The sequence below is a fragment of the Mustelus asterias genome, chromosome 6 (assembly GCF_964213995.1).
Source record: "Mustelus asterias chromosome 6, sMusAst1.hap1.1, whole genome shotgun sequence".
NCBI classification, from domain to species: domain Eukaryota; kingdom Metazoa; phylum Chordata; class Chondrichthyes; order Carcharhiniformes; family Triakidae; genus Mustelus; species Mustelus asterias.
In genome coordinates, this window is record NC_135806.1 from 114069810 (window position 1) to 114087958 (window position 18149).

General features: G+C 47.0%; 1 protein-coding gene across 7 annotated transcripts in view; it reads right to left on the bottom strand.

Annotated features, from left to right (window-relative positions):
• Positions 1 to 18149, bottom strand: part of LOC144495090 (LHFPL tetraspan subfamily member 2 protein-like) — a 192008-nt gene that overhangs the window by 21119 nt on the left and 152740 nt on the right. The gene's annotated exons all lie outside the window — the stretch shown is intronic.

The following is an 18149-nucleotide window of genomic DNA, read 5'->3' on the forward strand; positions in this document are numbered from 1 at the left end:
TGAGAATACCACCATGTGGAGGTTCCTCTCCAAGTCACTCGCCATCCTGACTGGTTGATGAGGCCAGGGGTGTTTGTTGCGTGGGACAGCCAGCACATTGCGGGACCATTCTATGGGCCACAGAGTACCCGATTAGGAGGGCACACCCCAAACTCTGAGGGAAGCCATCAGGGTCTCCAAATGTATTAGAAGGCCCACTCGACCCTAGTAAAATGCCTCTGGCAGCTGAAAGAGGCCCATCATTGGCCTCTGGCTGAGAGGGGCCATCTTCTAGTTTCCCCAACACCGGTAAAATGCCATGACAGCGGGAAGATGATAGGCATTCCACCCCTGGCATTCTGTCACCATTCTATGGGCTCCGTGTCTCCCTGCCTGTCCCTAGTAAAATCCAGCCCAAAAATAGATAAAACAATCATTTTCTTCTCATTCTATGATTCCTTCTTAAAGTAGGAAAGTTGAATTTTGACAGTCAAGTTTTTTTTTTGAAAGAAAGCAGATGGATGGAAGCTTTTGGGAATGCTGGTCTCACACCAGGTGAGTGGAGTCGAGGTTGAGTAGATGGAGGTTTATGGTTAAAGTGAGTAACAGTGAAGAGCAATGTTCAGCAGGTAGTTCAAAGAGAAACAAGTGGTTTGTGTGTAGGGGAATGTTGACGTGAGGGGAGTAAGGTGGTGCAGCAAAGCATAAGTGAATGGGCATTACATTTTCCACTCATTTCCAACCTCAGATTCCTCCTGCAGCTATTGAAGGCTCTTCTCTCCCACATGTCTCAGTATCCAATAGAGAAGAGAAAACTCAAAGGCAGAGAAAGGAGCAAGACAAATTAATGGAAGAAGAGCAAAGGAAAGAGACACAAAATCTACGAAGAATGGATAGAGAAGCAGCGCTACTAATAAAAGTGATCTCACAACACCAGGTTAAAGTCCAACAAGTTTAGTTGGAATCATAAACTTTCAGAGCACTGCTCCTTCATCACTCACCTGATGAGGGAGCAGCGCTCCGAAAGCTCGTGATTCCAAATAAACCTGTTGGGCTTTAACCTGGTGTTGTGAGACTTCTTACTATGCCCACACCAGTCCAATGCCGGCATCTCCACCTCATGACTAATAAAAGTGACAAGAGACCATGTTCTCCGATTTAGAGAGATTGACTAGAAGCAAAATTTTATACGTGTGACTTCTTGTCAACCTTTTGATTGTAAATTGCGACATCCACATTTATAATGGAAACTGCCTATGCAAGTTTATCACACATTTTTGGCAATGGTAATTACTTTGTGACAAGATTATGTGTGCGATTACCACTCTAAATGAGGAAATAAGAATTGATAATGGACAAAGTTGACAGTGAGTGTGTACATTTATCTATGCACTCTGGCCCAATGAGTCCTTCCCCTCTAATTATTCTTCACCTGAAGACTGCCTTGGACTTGAGATACGTCACCAGAAATTGACTAGTAATAACCGAAACCACAGAGGCTAAAAAAAAACCCACCTCCACTCCTGATGCCAGTTGTTAAGTGCTCTGCTTTGAGAGTGATTCAACCATTCCTCTAATTGGATGGGGGATTTAAGCGTAATGAAAAGAAGTCGCAAGTTACTGTGCCAGTCACAATTCTTTCACCCGAGAGGTTTGCATTTGCAAATCCTTGTTTTCTACATTTTTAACTTCAGTACAGGCAGCGAGCTAATGATGACTATAGTTACAGTGCTGGAACTATATCAACACGCCTTGTTGAATCTACCCTTTGTAAATGAATTCAAGCAGTTATCATTATAGTACTGACCCTTGGCTGAATTGGACCTCTTTAGATTTACTGTTGCTAGGTGTGGAAGGAATTACACAATACACTGCTCCAGACAACACCTGTCAGCGTCCAAACAGCATCAAGGCTTGCATCAGTTGGGCATATTGGAACTCGCATAAACATGGAGCACTGCACCAGTAACAGGAAATATGAAATAAGGGCTGTCAACAGGAATTGGCTTCCCCCATCCCCCAGAGGCTTTTAGCTTTCCTAAAGGTGGTGTAGGGATTATGGTTTCCTCTGGTTCCTTCTGTTTTGCAACTACAGCTCCAATGGAAACCCTGACATGTGCATAAATACGGTTTCTGTCAAACCCCAGTGATGGACCAAAAGAAATCTGGAGCAAATCCACCCCCTAAAGCTTGCTGTGGAATCCCAAAAGCTTCCATAGGCATATATATAGTAATAGGGTGGTAAAAAGAGGGATTAGGGATAATGAGGGTCCAAAAAGGGAATGTACACAAGGGGACAGAGGGCATGGCTCTGTCCCCTTGGTATTAAATGAATCCTTTGTATTTGTCTGTATCAAGGAAGGATTTGCTACCCAGGCCATGATGAAAGAGGAAGTAATTCAGACACTAGAAGGGTATAAAATTGAAAAGGTGGTGGTTTGGATAGGTTATCTGCACTTACAATTAATAAGGCACTGGAACTGGATGAAATGCATCCAAGAATACTGTGAGATGTGACTGGAATTTACAGAGACACTGGCCAGAATGTTTTTCAGTGTTCCTTAGACTCAGCGGAGGTGCCAGAGGACTGGAGAATTGCAAATGTTATACAATTGCTCAAAAATGCCCAGTGACAACAAGCCTGTCAATTTAACCTTGGTGATGGGGAAACTTCTAGAAACAATAACTTGGGGTAAAGTTAATGGTCACCTGGACAATTGTGGGTTAATTAAGGAAAACCAGCATGGATTTCTTACGTGAAAATTATGTTTAACTAGCTTGCTGGAGTTTTTCAAAGAGGTAACAGAGAGGGTTATGAGAGCAAAGCGTTGATGTGGAGTACATGAACTTCCAAAAGAAGTTTGATCCAGTGCCACACAACAGAATTGTGAGCATAGTTATAGCTCATGAAATAAAAGGGACGGCAGCAACATGGACACGGAATAGGCTGAGTGACAGGATACAGAGAGTAAGGGTTCACGGATGCTTGTCAGGCTGGAGGAAGGTTTGCAGTGGAATTCCCCAGGGGTCAGTATTGGGACCCTTATTCTTTGTGATATATATTAATGACCTAGATCTTGACGTATAGGGCACTATTTCAAAGTTTGCAGATGATTTTTTTAAAAACTGGGAAACATTGTGAACTGCAAGGAGGACAGTGTAGAACTTCAAAAGGACATGGACAGGTTAGTGGAATGGGCAGGCAGGTGGCAGATGAAGTTCAGTGCAGAGAAATATGAGGTGGTGTGCATGGCTCCACTCAACGGTTGCCATGACTTCCACATCCTTTGCCATTACCAGGTTACGGATGTGTACCGCCTCTCGTGAATTTCCTGATCCTCTTCGGTCATAAAGCTACTTTTATTCTACTGATTTGGATTGCCAACCAGTTGATTGTTCTCTATTTATTCAAGTCTACCATTAAAATAGCCTTCCTGTTTGCAAATCCACATAGCTGATATGTAAATATCGATCATATTTTCATAAATAACTGGGAATTTTTTTGAGACAGCGTTACATCTAAACAAAGCAGTAAACTGTTAGAGATTACGTAAATTGGCCATGTTAAATGTGTGGGGTTACAAGGACAGGGCAAGGGAGAGGGCTTGGATAAGTTAGAATCCCTACAGTACAGAAGGAGGCCATTCGGCCCATCGAGCCTGCACTGACAACAATCTCAGCCTATCCCCGTAACCCCACATATTTATCCTGCTTACCCCCCCGAAACTAAGGTCAATTTAGCATGGCCAATGCACCTAACACACACATCTTTGGACTGTGGGAGGAAACCGGAGCACCCAGAGGAAACCCACGCAGACACGGAGGAGAACGTGTAAACTCCACACAGACAGTGAGTGACCCGAGGCCAGGAATCAAACCCGGGTCCCTGGCGCTGTGAGGCAGCAGTGCTAGCCACCGTGCTACCCTTTGTCTCTTTTAGAGAGTCGGTACAGACTCAATGGGCTGAATGGCCTCTTCTGCACTGTAGGGATTCTATGAAAACAATAAGAGAAAGTTGGTCTTTCTTCCTTATTCCTGTCTATTTATCTGAGCTTTGTTCAGTTCATACTTACTGCATCCAAACAGAGTAGTCCATTGCCTAACTTTTCACATCTAATGGGATCAATTTCTTTTAACTTTCCAGGTGTCCCTGGCACCTCCTTTCCGGTCTGCTCTGTCCTTCTTTTGAAACTCCTAAACTCTCCTTTGTTGTATTCATTGTCATCCTCTGGGGGCATCTAGATTTCAACCTTTGGAGTACATCATAATTCCCCACTGTGATACGGTCTCCAGTTCATGTATCCATCTATCTATATAATCTTATATTTCTCTCCTCTTTGAGCCTCAGGTTTCTTTCTGGTTGGGGTGTCTGGTTCCTTGCGTGTCTCTTTGAGTTCCTGTGTTCCAATCAGCCGACTCCAACCTTCTAGTCTACAATCAGCCCTGTCTGGGGTTGAATACCTTCCCCACCCTCCTGACTCTCCTATCTATGTTCCTGCCTCTAGGTTTCTCCTCGTCCCACTGTTTCCTGTTGTGTACAGATGTAGCCCATCCCTCCTGTGGCTGTGCTTTGCCCTCTGGTAATATACATTATTTGCTAAAGTTTTATCAATATTTTTATATCAGCCTGTCAACTGTTTGTTTATACCCTCAATTTTCTTGGTGAACTCCCCTCCTTTCCAAATACCAGGGATTGGATTTTCTGGTCCCTGTCCACCCCAAGCCATCAATTCCCACCCGAGGTCAACAGACCTTTCAATGAGTCAGAGTTCTATAGTGCAGTCCTTCGGCCCATCAAGTCTGCATCGACTATACCTAACATTAAAGTCGCGCTCATCCTATTTTCCAGCACTTGTCCCATATCCATGAATGTCATGATATTCCAAGTGTTCATCCAAAAACGTTTTAAAGGTTGTAAGGTTTCCCAGGCAGTGCATTCCAGATTCCCACCACCCTCTGAGTGAAAAATATTTTTTCTCAAACCCCCCTCTGAATCTCCTGCCTCTCCCCTAAAATCGTGCCCCCTCGTGATTGACCCCTCAACCAAGGGGAACAGCTGGTTCCTACTCATATAATCATAGAATCCCTACAGTGCAGAAGGAGACCATTTGGCCCATCGAGTCTGCACCAACCACAATCCCAGTCAGGCCCTATTCCCGTAACCCCTCATATTTACCCTCCTAATCCCCCTGACACTAGTATGGCCAATCAACCTAACCCGCACATTTTTGGACTGTGGGACGAAACCCACGCAGACACGGGGAAAATGTGCAAACTCCACACAGACTCTCACCCTGTTCATACCCTTCATAATCTTATACATCTCAATTATGTCCCCCCTCAGCCTTCTCTGCTCTAGAGAAACCAATCCAAGCCTATCTACTCTCTCCTTATAGTTCAAATGCTCCATCCCAAGCAATATCCTGGTGAACCTCCTCTGTACCTCCTCTAGTCCATCAAATTTTCCATCCCGCCTGTGACAATTCTTGCGGTGGGTGGGACTGGAAAACTGAACCCAGATGCATACCAGAGAATCTTACTCTGCAACCCCTATCTATGAATTTAAAAACCCCATATTATTCACTCGCACATGGTTATCGTTACTTGGTCTTCCTCCGAACCGTTCCTCAAAGTTCTCAAGCCTGAGGTAAACAACTCATCATCCCAAAGGTCAGTGATTCCCAAACATTTTTTCAGTTGAATTAGTCCTTTTCAAATGGAATACCAATCACAAAAATCCCTCCCCCATCTAAGTATTAATGCTACATAATACTCATCATCTGAAAGTGCTGCCTGCAAAGAATGTTCTAAGAATGTTTTCAAGAAAACAGGTATTTACTTACAGATAATTCCTCACAGCGATCTCTGAGCTGCTGGTCTATGTCTGCCCCCCCTCCTATAAGACAGCCAGTTCACTCTGCACTTTGCATCCGATGGCAGCACTTCTCTCCAGTCTCCTGATATGCACCAAGCCCAACTCTGACCAGCTATCACCTACCTGTAAGGCCAGCTTCAGACAATTACAAACCCCGAGAAGCCTCTAAAACCTCCAGAAGCCCATAGACCCTAGTGTGAGAATCACTACTGCACTCTCAGGTGTACAAAAGTAACCCAAACTATTTCAAAAAGAAATTTGAGTTTTTACGAGGATTGACGATACATATTGGACTGGGCTTGCGAGAGTGATGGTGCAATAACTGCAACTAGCGATATAACTTTTATGTTCCAAAGCCAGTTTTTTCAAGTTTATTTATTAGTTACAAGTAGGCTTACATTAACACTGCAATGAAGTTACTGTGAAAATCCCCTAGTCGCCACATTCCGGCACCTGTTCGGGTACACGGAGGGAGAATTTAGCATGGCCAACGCACCTAACCAGCACATCTTTCGGACTGTGGGAGGAAACCGGAGCACCCGGAGGAAACCCACGCAGACACGGGGAGAACGTGCAGACTCCGCACAGGCAGTGACCCAAGCCGGGAATCGAACCCAAGTCCCTGGCGCTGTGAAGCAGCAGTGCTAACCACTGTTGTCGCTGTGCCACTCTAATATGCCAATGCACATTCTGCAAAAAGATCAGATCCTGCCCAAGAGAGCAGGACCCAACTTCCAAATGTAAAATAAGTTCCAAAAACAGGAAGTGCTGGAAATACTCAGCAGCTCTGGCAGCATCTGTGGAGACGGAAACAGAGTTCACATTCTGAGGAGACTTCAGAGCCTGAAGAGTTGTATTGGACTCATTTCTATTTCCGATTGCCAGCGTCCGTGGCATTTTGATTTGATGCAAAAGAAGTTATGTGTGAGGGGCAGAATTTGATACTCCGTTCACTGGGCATAGCTACAGTATTCCCAGAATATCAATGTTAAAACTTTGCAAACTACTTGTCAAATTTTTTAATGTATTCATTCGCTCAACAACTTGGGAAAGGGCCATGGTCAGATGTTTGAATTACAGCTCGCAGAAAGAAAAGGGAAATATTTTTGGACTCCTGGGAGCAGAGGCTTCAGACACAGTGGCAGCTACAGGCGATGCTCCAGCCCGCTAACCAACTGATACCTTGGCACTTGCCAAAACAAAGATTTGAAACAACTGCTGTGACTCACACGTGTGTTCCCAGCCTCCAGCTTGCTCGAATAGCTCCCCAGCCAGCCTTGCAACGCTAAACGTAACAAGCTAAAGCAAAGTAATGCCATTCTCACAGCAACTCATCAACCAGTCGCTCTGTTATTTTTATAACTCCGACAAGTTGAAAAAACATTTGGCCGCTTGTCTTTTGCTTGGCCGGAGGTGCTGGCTTTCCTGAACTGGAGTGAAAGTTTTCAGTCCCTCCATTTAACCATTTGATGGTTGAAATTTTCCTTACCATCATCTTGTCGCAAGTGAATGCCTTCCTTCTATTGCACCATAGAATCCCTACAGTGCAGAAGGAGGCCATTTGACCCATCAAGTCTGTACCGACAACAATCTCATCCAGACTCTATCCCCATAACTCCATATGGGAGTTATCTTAGCTTAGCTTGCCCCCTGAGACACTAAGGGGCAATTTAACCTGGCCAATCCACCTAACCCGCATATCTTTGGCGTGTGGGAGGAAACTGGAGCACCCGGAGGAAACCCACGCAGGCACGGGGAGAACGTGCAAACTCCACACAGTCAGTGACCCAAGCCAGGAATTGAACCTGGATCCCTGGCACTGTGAGGCAACAGTGCTAACCACTGTGCCACCGTGCTGCCCAGAACATTCCAGAACCCCACTTTGTGCCAAAATAATATTAAAACATAGCGGATGGGGTTTCCAACCCTTTCCAGCGGCAGGGTCTTCCAGTCCGGCTGAAGGCCCCCACCCCCCCCCCCCACCCCCCCCCACTGGTTCCCCAATGGCAGGTCACGCCAAGCACCATAGTTACAAGGGGGGGCAGAAGATCCCGCCAGTGGCCAATGGGGAGCCGCCTCTGCCATCGGAAAACACACTGCGGGGGAAGGCCGGAAAATTCCGCCCAGTATAAAAGACCAGACTCGCACCAGGGGTAAAACCTTTAGCTGTCAACCCTACACTTGCCTCTGACTGTGGATTCTTCTTTCTGTAAAATCGGCTTCATTTTATCAGGAAGGAATAACTTCAAATTCATTCACTTTGAAAGACTTGCACTTTGTCCCTCCTCTCTGTGGCGGCCGGAGTGAGACCCCCTTAATGACGTTTGACACAGACTCTTAAACACATGCAAGAGAAACTGAGAACTTTCCGACCTTACACGTGACTGGAACAGGTTCAAAACGCAAGTACCTAGCAACTTAATCAAATGATCAACTGTTGTCATAAACTAGTAAAGCAAGTCACAAATGATTTTAAAAATTGTAATCTGAATATCTTGATTAAGTTACAGGATCATGCTGCATCCTGTTAGATTCTTTATGTCGCGATTCAAGTCAATTTTTCATTTTCCTGGACACTGATGAAGCATAAAGTAACATCCCTAATGGAGGGTTAACAGTCAAAATGTCGCTACTCTGAAGCTATTCTGGATAGAACCATGTGCACTGCCGCTGGGGATGGTGTTCCAAGTATATGTTGGGAGTGCAGAATTTCAAGCAGCCCGTACTCGGAAAATCACCCAAAGCTGTGTGTGCACATAATGTATTTTCTTAGAAGTACCTCTGGATCATCTCTATATAAAGGTTCGCGGTACCTCAGGAGTCAATACTGGAGAATACATCAGGGGTTCTGAATGGGGCATACCACACAATACATTTATACAGGATGTGCTGGTTGGGTGCATTGGCCATGTTAAATTCTCCCTCAGTTTACCCGAACAGGCACCAGAGTGTGGCAACCAGGGCATTTTCACAGTAACTTCATTGCAGTGTTAATGTAGTCTACTTGTGACGAATAAATAATAAATAAACTTAATTTATGAGCTCTAAAATATTGTCTCATACTAGAAACCCTTTTTACAACGGCTGAGTGACCAGGGTACAGATTTTGAAATTTGCTTTATTAAGGAAAAATGAAGCAACATATGCACTCAGCCAATATTTATGTACTGAGTCATGGGAAGATATTAGATGTGTGTGCAGTATGTAGGTTGCCATGGAGTCAGTCAGTGCGTGGAAATGGCTGAAGTTATTTTGGAGTGTGGCTCCTGAACCTGGATCTTTAGTGTGGATATTTCCTTTGTACTGTGGTGATGGAGCACTGTAGTGCAGGAAAAAGGAAAGCAACTTTAATGGAAGTAAACTGTTTACGTGATAAGACTGTCAGGGAAAAAAATGAAGAAATCCTTTTTTATTTATATACACACACACACACACATAAACAGCATCTCCATGTTTACTTCAGTCTCTAGAGCAGAACGAGTTTCCAAGTATTCAAATGAAAGAGCATAATCTAGTGGTAAATCCTGTAATAATGGGACAAAATAGGGGCCCCAATTTCCACCATGATGGAAAGCCTCTTTTCACACATTTCACACATCTGTATTTTACAGAGGTAGCTGTCCATTTAAATCATCACTGAGGTGCGATGTTGGTAGACACAGTGTGTGAAACCCAAAGTGTGCAGATTAGACCTGGTCAGAGCAGGTCTGAACTTTGTGGATTTGTTTGGATAGCCAGGGTAGCCCTTTGGAGAGGTTAACTTTGGATCTGGTTCCAAGACACCTTTGATGGAGGTCAGGTGCCCTTTGAAATTGTTAAATGTAAGCATGAATGTGCGTGAAAACTGCATTGGCTCATTACTGTCAAACTTATTGGAACGTCATTGGAACAGATGTATCCAGGTCCGGATGGGATGTACCCCAGGTTACTGTGGGAGGCGAGGGAAGAGATTGCAGAGCCTCTGGCGATGATCTTTGCGTTGTCGATGGAGACGGGAGAGGTGCCGGAGGATTGGAGGATTGCAGATGTGGTTCCTATTTTCAAGAAGGGGAATAGGGATAGCCCAGGTAATTACCGACCGGTGAGTCTAACCTCAGTGGTTGGTAAACTGATGGAGAAGATCCTGAGGGACAAGATTTATGAGCATTTAGAGAGGTTTAGTATGCTCAAGAATACTCAGCATGGCTTTGTCAAAGGCAGATTGTGCCTTACGAGCCTGGTGGAGTTCTTCGAAAATGTGACTAAACACATTGACGATGGGAAAGCGGTAGATGTGGTTTATATGGATTTTAGCAAGGAGTTCGATAAGGTCCCCCATGCAAGGCTTCTCGAAAAAGTGAGAGGGCATGGGATCCAAGGGGCTGCTGCCCTGTGGATCCAGAACTGGCTTGCCCAAAGGAGGCAGAGAGTGTGTATAGATGGGTCTTTTTCTAAATGGAGGTCGGTCACCAGTGGTGTGCCCCAGGGATCTGTTCTGGGACCCTTGCTGTTTGTCATTTTCATAAATGACCTGCATGAGGAAGTGGAGGGATGGGTTGGTAAGTTTGCTGACGACACGAAGGTTGGTGGGGTTGTGGATAGTCTGGAGGGATGTCAGAAGTTACAGAGGGACATAGATAGGATGCAAGACTGGACGGACAAGTGGCAGATGGACTTCAACCCAGATAAATGTGTCGTGGTCCATTTTGGCAGGTCGAATGGGATGAAGGAGTACAATATAAAGGGAAAGACTCTTAGTACGGCAGAGGATCAGAAGGACCTTGGAGTACGGTAGAGGATCAGAAGGACCTTGGGGTCTGGGTCCATAGGACTCTAAAATCGGCCCCGCAGGTGGAGGAGGTGGTTAAGAAGGCGTATGGTGTGCTGGCCTTTATCAATCGAGGGATTGAGTTTAGGAGTCCGGGGATAATGATGCAGCTATATAAGACCCTCGTCAGACCCCACTTGGAGTACTGTGCTCAGTTCTGGTCGCCTCATTACAGGAAGGATGTGGAAAAGATTGAAAGGGTGCAGAGGAGATTTACAAGGATGTTGCCTGAATTGAGTGGCATGCCTTATGAAGATAGGCTGAGGGAGCTTGGTCTTTTCTCCTTGGAGAGACGTAGGATGAGAGGAGACCTAATAGAGGTATGTAAGATGTTGAGAGGCATAGATCAGGTGGACTCTCAGACGCTTTTTCCCAGGGTGGAAATGGCTGCTCCGAGAGGACACAGGTTTAAGCTGCTGGGGGGTAGGTACAGGGGAAATGTTAGCGGGAAGTATTTCACACAGAGGGTGGTGGGCGAGTGGAATCGGTTGCCGTCAGTGGTGGTGGAGGCAAACTCAATAGGGTCTTTTAAGAGACTCCTGGATGAGTTCATGGGCCTTAATAGGATGGAGGGTTATAGGTAGGCCTAAAAGGTAGGGATATGTTCGGCACAACTTGTGGGGCCGAAGGGCCTGTTTTGAGCTGTAGTTTTCTATGTTTCTAAAAATCAAATGTCAAACTGTCAGAAGCACCTGCCAAGAGGATCTGTCAAAAGCACCTTTCAAAGAGAGCTGTCAATGCTTTTAAACGTCCTGCGCTATAAATCTTTGAAAATAATGTCTGACGTATCTCACACTGTGTGTTGATATAAACCTGAGGATTTTCACTACTGGATTAGTATGACCTGACTGATTTCACAACCATCCATTATCACAGTAGGGTGCCTGCTATTTAATAGTTTGATTGACAGCTGCAAGTGGTTATAGGCTCTTTGATGTGGGACTACTTATTGTTATTAGGGACTGAGAACTTGGGTGAAATGTTTGTTGTTATACAGCTTTATTTAGTTGAAGGAATGTAAATGTAGTAAATGGGTTTTTATGAATGAAAGTGGATATTTCAATATAGTGCAGTCTGCAACAGACACAGAATTTTATTTTATATAACTTGATAGCCACGTGATAGCGAGTTGAGGAACAGGGCGAGAGTGCAGTTAAACATGTGGTTGCAGGGATGGTGTAGGAGGGAGGGTTTCAGATACGTGGATAATTGGAACACATTCTGGGGAAGGTGGGACCTGTACAAACAGGACGGGGTGCACCTGAACCAGAGGGGCACCAATATCCTGGGAGGGAAATTTGCTACGGCTCTTCAGGGGGGTTTAAACTAATTTGTCAGGGGAGTGGGAAAATGGGTTGTAGTCCAGAGTCAGTGAGGGTGGTGAGGTATTGGGGAAGGTATCAGGGTCAAGGGTGGGTACTGGTAGACAGGAAGGTGGGTTGAAGTGTGTCTACTTCAATGCAAGGAGCATCCGGAACAAGGTAGATGAACTTGGGGCGTGGATTGGTACTTGGGACTACGATGTTGTGGCCATTACGGAGATGTGGGCAGAACAAGGACAGGAATGGTTGTTGGACGTTCCGGGGTATAGATGTTTCACTAAGTGTAGGGAAGCTGGTAAAAGAGGTGGAGGAGTGGCATTGTTAATCAAGGATAGTTTAACGGCTGCGGAAAGGCACTTCGAGGGGGATCTGCACACTGAGGTAATATGGGGTGAGGTTAGAAATAGGAAAGGAGCGGTCACGTTGTTAGGAGTTTACTATAGGCCCCCAAATAGTAATAGAGATGTGGAGGAAGAAATTGCTAAGCAGATTATGGATATGTGTGGGGGTCACAGGGTAGTTGTCATGGGGGACTTTAACTTTCCAAATATTGATTGGAACCTTTGTAGGTCAAATAGTTCGGATGGGGCAGTTTTTGTGCAGTGTGTGCAGGAGGGTTTCCTGACACAATATGTGGACAGGCCGACAAGAGGTGAGGCCACATTGGATTTGGTACTGGGAAATGAACCGGGCCAAGTGTTAGATTTGGTTGTGGGAGAGCACTTTGGAGATAGTGACCACAATTCGGTGTCTTTTGTTATTGCAATGGAGAGGGATAGGGCCGTACGGCAGGGCAAGGTTTACAATTGGGGGAGAGGTAATTATGATGCGATTAGGCAAGAATTAGGGGGCATAAGTTGGGAACAGAAACTGTCAGGGAAAGGAACTAATGAAAAGTGGAACTTTTTCAAGGAACAAATACTGGGTGTCCTTGATAGGTATGTCCCTGTCAGGCAGGGAGGAAATGGCCGAGTGAGGGAACCATGGTTCACGAAAGAGGTGGAATGTCTTGTGAAAAGGAAGAGGGAAGCTTATGTAGGGATGAGGAAACAAGGTTCAGATGGCTCGATTGAGGGTTACAAGTTAGCAAGGAATGAGCTGAAAAAGGGGCTTAGGAGAGGACATGAGAAGTCCTTGGCGGGTCGGATCAAGGAAAACCCCAAGGCGTTTTACTCTTATGTGAGGAATAAAAGAATGACCAGGGTGAGGTTAGGGCCGGTCAAGGACAGTAGTGGGAACTTGTGTATGGAGTCAGTGGATATAGGCGAGGTGATGAATGAATACTTTTCTTCAGTGTTCACCAAGGAGAGGGGCCATGTTTTTGAGGAAGAGAAGGTGTTACAGGCTAATAGGCTGGAGGAAATAGATGTTCGGAGGGAGGATGTCCTGGCAGTTTTGAATAAACTGAAGGTCGATAAGTCCCCTGGGCCTGATGAAATGTATCCTAGGATTCTTTGGGAGGCAAGGGATGAGATTGCAGAGCCTTTGGCTTTGATCTTTGGGTCCTCGCTGTCCACGGGGATGGTGCCAGCGGACTGGAGAATGGCGAATGTTGTTCCTCTGTTTAAGAAAGGGAATAGAAATGACCCTGGTAATTATAGACCGGTTAGTCTTACTTCGGTGGTTGGTAAATTGATGGAAAAGGTCCTTAGGGATGGGATTTACGACCATTTAGAAAGATGCGGATTAATCCGGGATAGTCAGCATGGATTCGTGAAGGGCAAGTCGTGCCTCACAAATTTGATAGAATTTTTTGAGGAGGTAACTAAGTGTGTTGATGAAGGTAGGGCAGTTGATGTCATATACATGGATTTTAGTAAGGCGTTTGATAAGGTCCCCCATGGTCGGCTTATGATGAAAGTGAGGAGGTGTGGGATAGAGGGAAAGTTGGCCGATTGGATAGGTAACTGGCTGTCTGACCGAAGACAGAGGGTGGTGGTAGATGGAAAATTTTCGGATTGGAGGCAGGTTGCTAGCAGAGTGCCACAGGGATCAGTGCTTGGTCCTCTGCTCTTTGTGATTTTTATTAATGACTTAGAAGAGGGGGCTGAAGTGTGGATCAGTAAATTTGCTGATGACACCAAGATTGGTGGAGTAGTGGATGAGGTGGAGGGCTGTTGTAGGCTGCAAAGAGACATAGATAGGATGCAAAGCTGGGCTGAAAAATGGCAAATGGAGTTTAACCCTGATAAATGTAAGGTGATTCATTTTGGTAGGACTAATTTAAATGTGGATTACAGGGTCAAAGGTAGGGTTCTGAAGACTCTGGAGGAACAGAGAGATCTTGGGGTCCATATCCACAGATCTCTAAAGGTTGCCTCTCAAGTGGATAGAGCTGTGAAGAAGGCCTATAGTGTGTTAGCTTTTATTAACAGGGGGTTGGAGTTTAAGAGCCGTGGGCTTATGCTGCAACTGTACAGGACCTTGGTGAGACCACATTTGGAATATTGTGTGCAGTTCTGGTCACCTCACTATAAGAAGGATGTGGAAGCGCTGGAAAGAGTGCAGAGGAGATTTACCAGGATGCTGCCTGGTTTGGAGGGTAGGTCTTATGAGGAAAGGTTGAGGGAGCTAGGGCTGTTCTCTCTGGAGCGGAGGAGGCTGAGGGGAGACTTAATAGAGGTTTATAAAATGATGAAGGGGATAGATAGAGTGAACGTTCAAAGACTATTTCCTCGCGTGGATGGAGCTATTACAAGGGGGCATAACTATAGGGTTCGTGGTGGGAGATATAGGAAGGATATCAGAGGTAGGTTCTTTACGCAGAGAGTGGTTGGGGTGTGGAATGGACTGCCTGCAGTGATAGTGGAGTCAGACGCTTTAGGAACATTTAAGCGGTTATTGGATAGGCACATGGAGCACACCAGGATGATAGGGAGTGGGATAGCTTGATCTTAGTTTCAGATAAAGCTCGGCACAACATCGTGGGCCGAAGGGCCTGTTCTGTGCTGTACTGTTCTATGTTCTAACTTTATTTGATCCCGTCTCTGTGTGGGTCCTGAGATCTGCTCATGCTGGATACTGGGTGAATTGGCATAGTAGGCAAATGGTAGTGGGTGGGGTGATATGTATTGGGATGAGTTGGTGGTAAGTTGGCATGAGGCTATAAAGAGTCATGGGGATGGGTGGATAGGTTGGCACTGGGTCTGTAAAATGATATGGAGTATGTAGGTATACGTTAGCATAGGGCTTGGGTGGGGACATGAATGGGGCATAGAGGGCTGAGGGGTGAGGACTGAATGTATGTGTTGCGTTTTATCTTTTTTGATTTTTGGACACAGTGCTGGAGCCCTGAGGCAGGCCTTCTGCTCAACTTGCATCTACACCCAGCCTCCTCCTCATTTCTGTCAGGGTCACCCGCCCCAAATTCTAATCCAACATACATCTGCTCCACACGCCACATCATTCTACAAATCGGCCGGGTATCACCTTCATCACAACACCAGCTGTGAGTGAGAAGTTGCGGCTGGAATTCTCCAACCTCGCCCGCGGTTGGATTCTCCAGTCCCGCCGCTGTTAATGGAGATTTGGTTGGATGTCAAATTCTCCGTTCTCACTGGCTGTGGGGGTGGGGCGTAGACATTGGTACGAAATTGCTAGCTGATTCTTTGCTGACACACCCATGCCCTTTTCCCCACAGCAAAGAAATGTTCTGTCCATCTGTTGTTTGTACGAAGCATGTGCAAGTGGCAAAGAGTTAACAAGCTACAGCTCCATCACTTGAAGGCGATAACTTTAGCTCAGTCAGTGACAGAACGGAAATTCCACTTCAAACTCCGCATCTTTGAACTAATAATGGAAATACTTTTGCCTATCTGGAAGTGGCACATTTCAGAGCAATTCTGTGCTATGCCTGCATTCTGAAATAAAAATATTGCTTATCTGTAATTAAAAATACCAGGGGTCCGTCCAAAAGTCAGATTGGGAGCACAATCTATTCTATTAATGGACAACAAAACAAATAGCATTTTATTTATTTAATTTTTAACTGTTGTCTACCTTTTATTTCTTTATTATCTTTCTTTATTTTTCTTCACCCCCACACTTTCCCCCTATTTTATCCCCGTCCTTACCTTTTCTCCCCCTCTGCTTTCCCTTTCCCCCTTTTCCTCTATTTTACTTCTCTCCCACCCACCCCTCCCCTGCCCCCCACATCTTCATCTGTCACAGTTTACCCTCTGATTTCAGCTTCTCTGCCGTTTGGACATTCACACCTTCTATTCTCTAATGGTCTAGTTTGGACCAGGGAGCGGCGCGGGCTTGGAGGGCCGAAGGGCCTGTTCCTGTGCTGTATTGTTCTTTGTTCTTTTGTTCTCTCTATGGACTGCCATTAGCAGTCTTTTCCCCTGGTTTCTATGGCGATGACTCATCTTCCATTCCCTCACCCTGCAGTATAAATATCATCCACTTTCTCTGCCTTTTAGCTTTGACAAAGGGTCACCTGGACTCGAAACGTCAGCTTTTTACTCTCCTTACAGATGCTGCCAGACCTGCTGAGATTTTCCAGCATTTTCTCTTTTGCTTTCAGATTCCAGCATCCGCAGTAATTTGCTTTTATCAACCAGCATATTACTTCTGTTACAGTTTAAGCTCATGCTAAAAATCTAATCATTTCACTGCGGGATTCATCTTCAAGCTTTGCAAACAGGTACAACGCAGGCACACCAAAGACTAAAAGACTTAACCACCTGAAACCAATGGGTGGGATTCTCCCAGGTGTCACCTCCGATGGGAAAAGCATTGAGAATTCTGCCGGGTCAAATGGCACGATCCAGATTGCAATTCACCCTCACCTGGTCATTTTTTTGAAGTCTGGGGAGATTCTCACTGGCAAAGAGATGGGCAGGGCTGAAAGATGCCAGTAAGGCCGGATCCTCAGAGATCGGGCTGATGTACTTAAAGGGCACTCTAATCTCAAAGTAAAGTTGAGGGTCCCACTACCTACATACATTGTGCCCTCCCGCAGACATGGGGAACACTCCCAACCCTTGACCCCAGAGGGTCAACCCCCCCCACCCGTTCACCAAATGTCCAGGTCAACCCCCACACCATGCAGGTCCCTCCATCCATCCTCACCAGCAACGGACCACCCCCCTCCCACCCCCCATTGCCGACATTGAACCCCCCTCCAAAATGAGCGATGCCCCGCTACGAGGGTCATCTAATGCCCTGCCCCTTCAGGACTCCCTTCAGGCCCCTTCCCTTCAAGGATCCCTTAAGAGCCCTTTCCTTCAGGTCCTTTCCATTCAGGCCCCTTCCCTTCAGGGACCCCCTTCAAGCCCTGCCCCCCCTCAGAGACCCCCTTTAGGCCTCACCCCTTGCCAGTGCCACCTTGACAGCATTGCCCAGCCAACTCCCTGGCCACCCAGTGGCTACATTGGCCTCTGAGCTCCCCAGCATGGCCGTAACGCCTGGTCTCCATTTGTGCTGTGGACCCTGCTGAGTATTGTGGTGTGGAGGGAGGGTGGGGGGGGGGGAGGTATGGAGGGAGGGTGGGTGGGGGGCGGAGGTATGGAGGGAGGGTGGGTGGGGGGGGGGAGGTGTGGAGGGAGGGTGGGGGGGGGGAGGTGTGGAGGGAGGGTGGGGGGGGGTGGGGGGTGTGTGGAGGGAGGGTGGGGGGGGGAGGTGTGGAGGGAGGGTGGGTGGGGGGGGGGGAGGTGTGGAGGGAGGGTGGGGGGGGGGGAGGTGTGGAGGGAGGGTGGGGGGGGGGGAGGTATGGAGAGAGGGTGGGGGGGGGAGGTATGGAGAGAGGGTGGGGGGGGGGAGGTATGGAGAGAGGGTGGGGGGGGGAGGTATGGAGAGAGGGTGGGGGGGGGGAGGTATGGAGAGAGGGTGGGGGGGGGAGGTATGGAGGGAGGGTGGGGGGGGGGAGGTATGGAGGGAGGGTGGGGGGGGTGTGGAGGGAGGGTGGGGGGGGAGGTGTGGAGGGAGGGTGGGGTGGGGGGGGGAGGTATGGAGGGAGGGTGGGGGGGGGGAGGTATGGAGGGAGGGTGGGGGGGGGGTGTGGAGGGAGGGTGGGGGGGGGAGGTGTGGAGGGAGGGTGGGGTGGGGGGGGGAGGTATGGAGGGAGGGTGGGGGGGGGGAGAGGTGTGGAGGGAGGGTGGGGGGGGTGGGGGGTATGGAGGGAGGGTGGGGGGGGGGTGGGGGGGGGGAGGTGTGGAGGGAG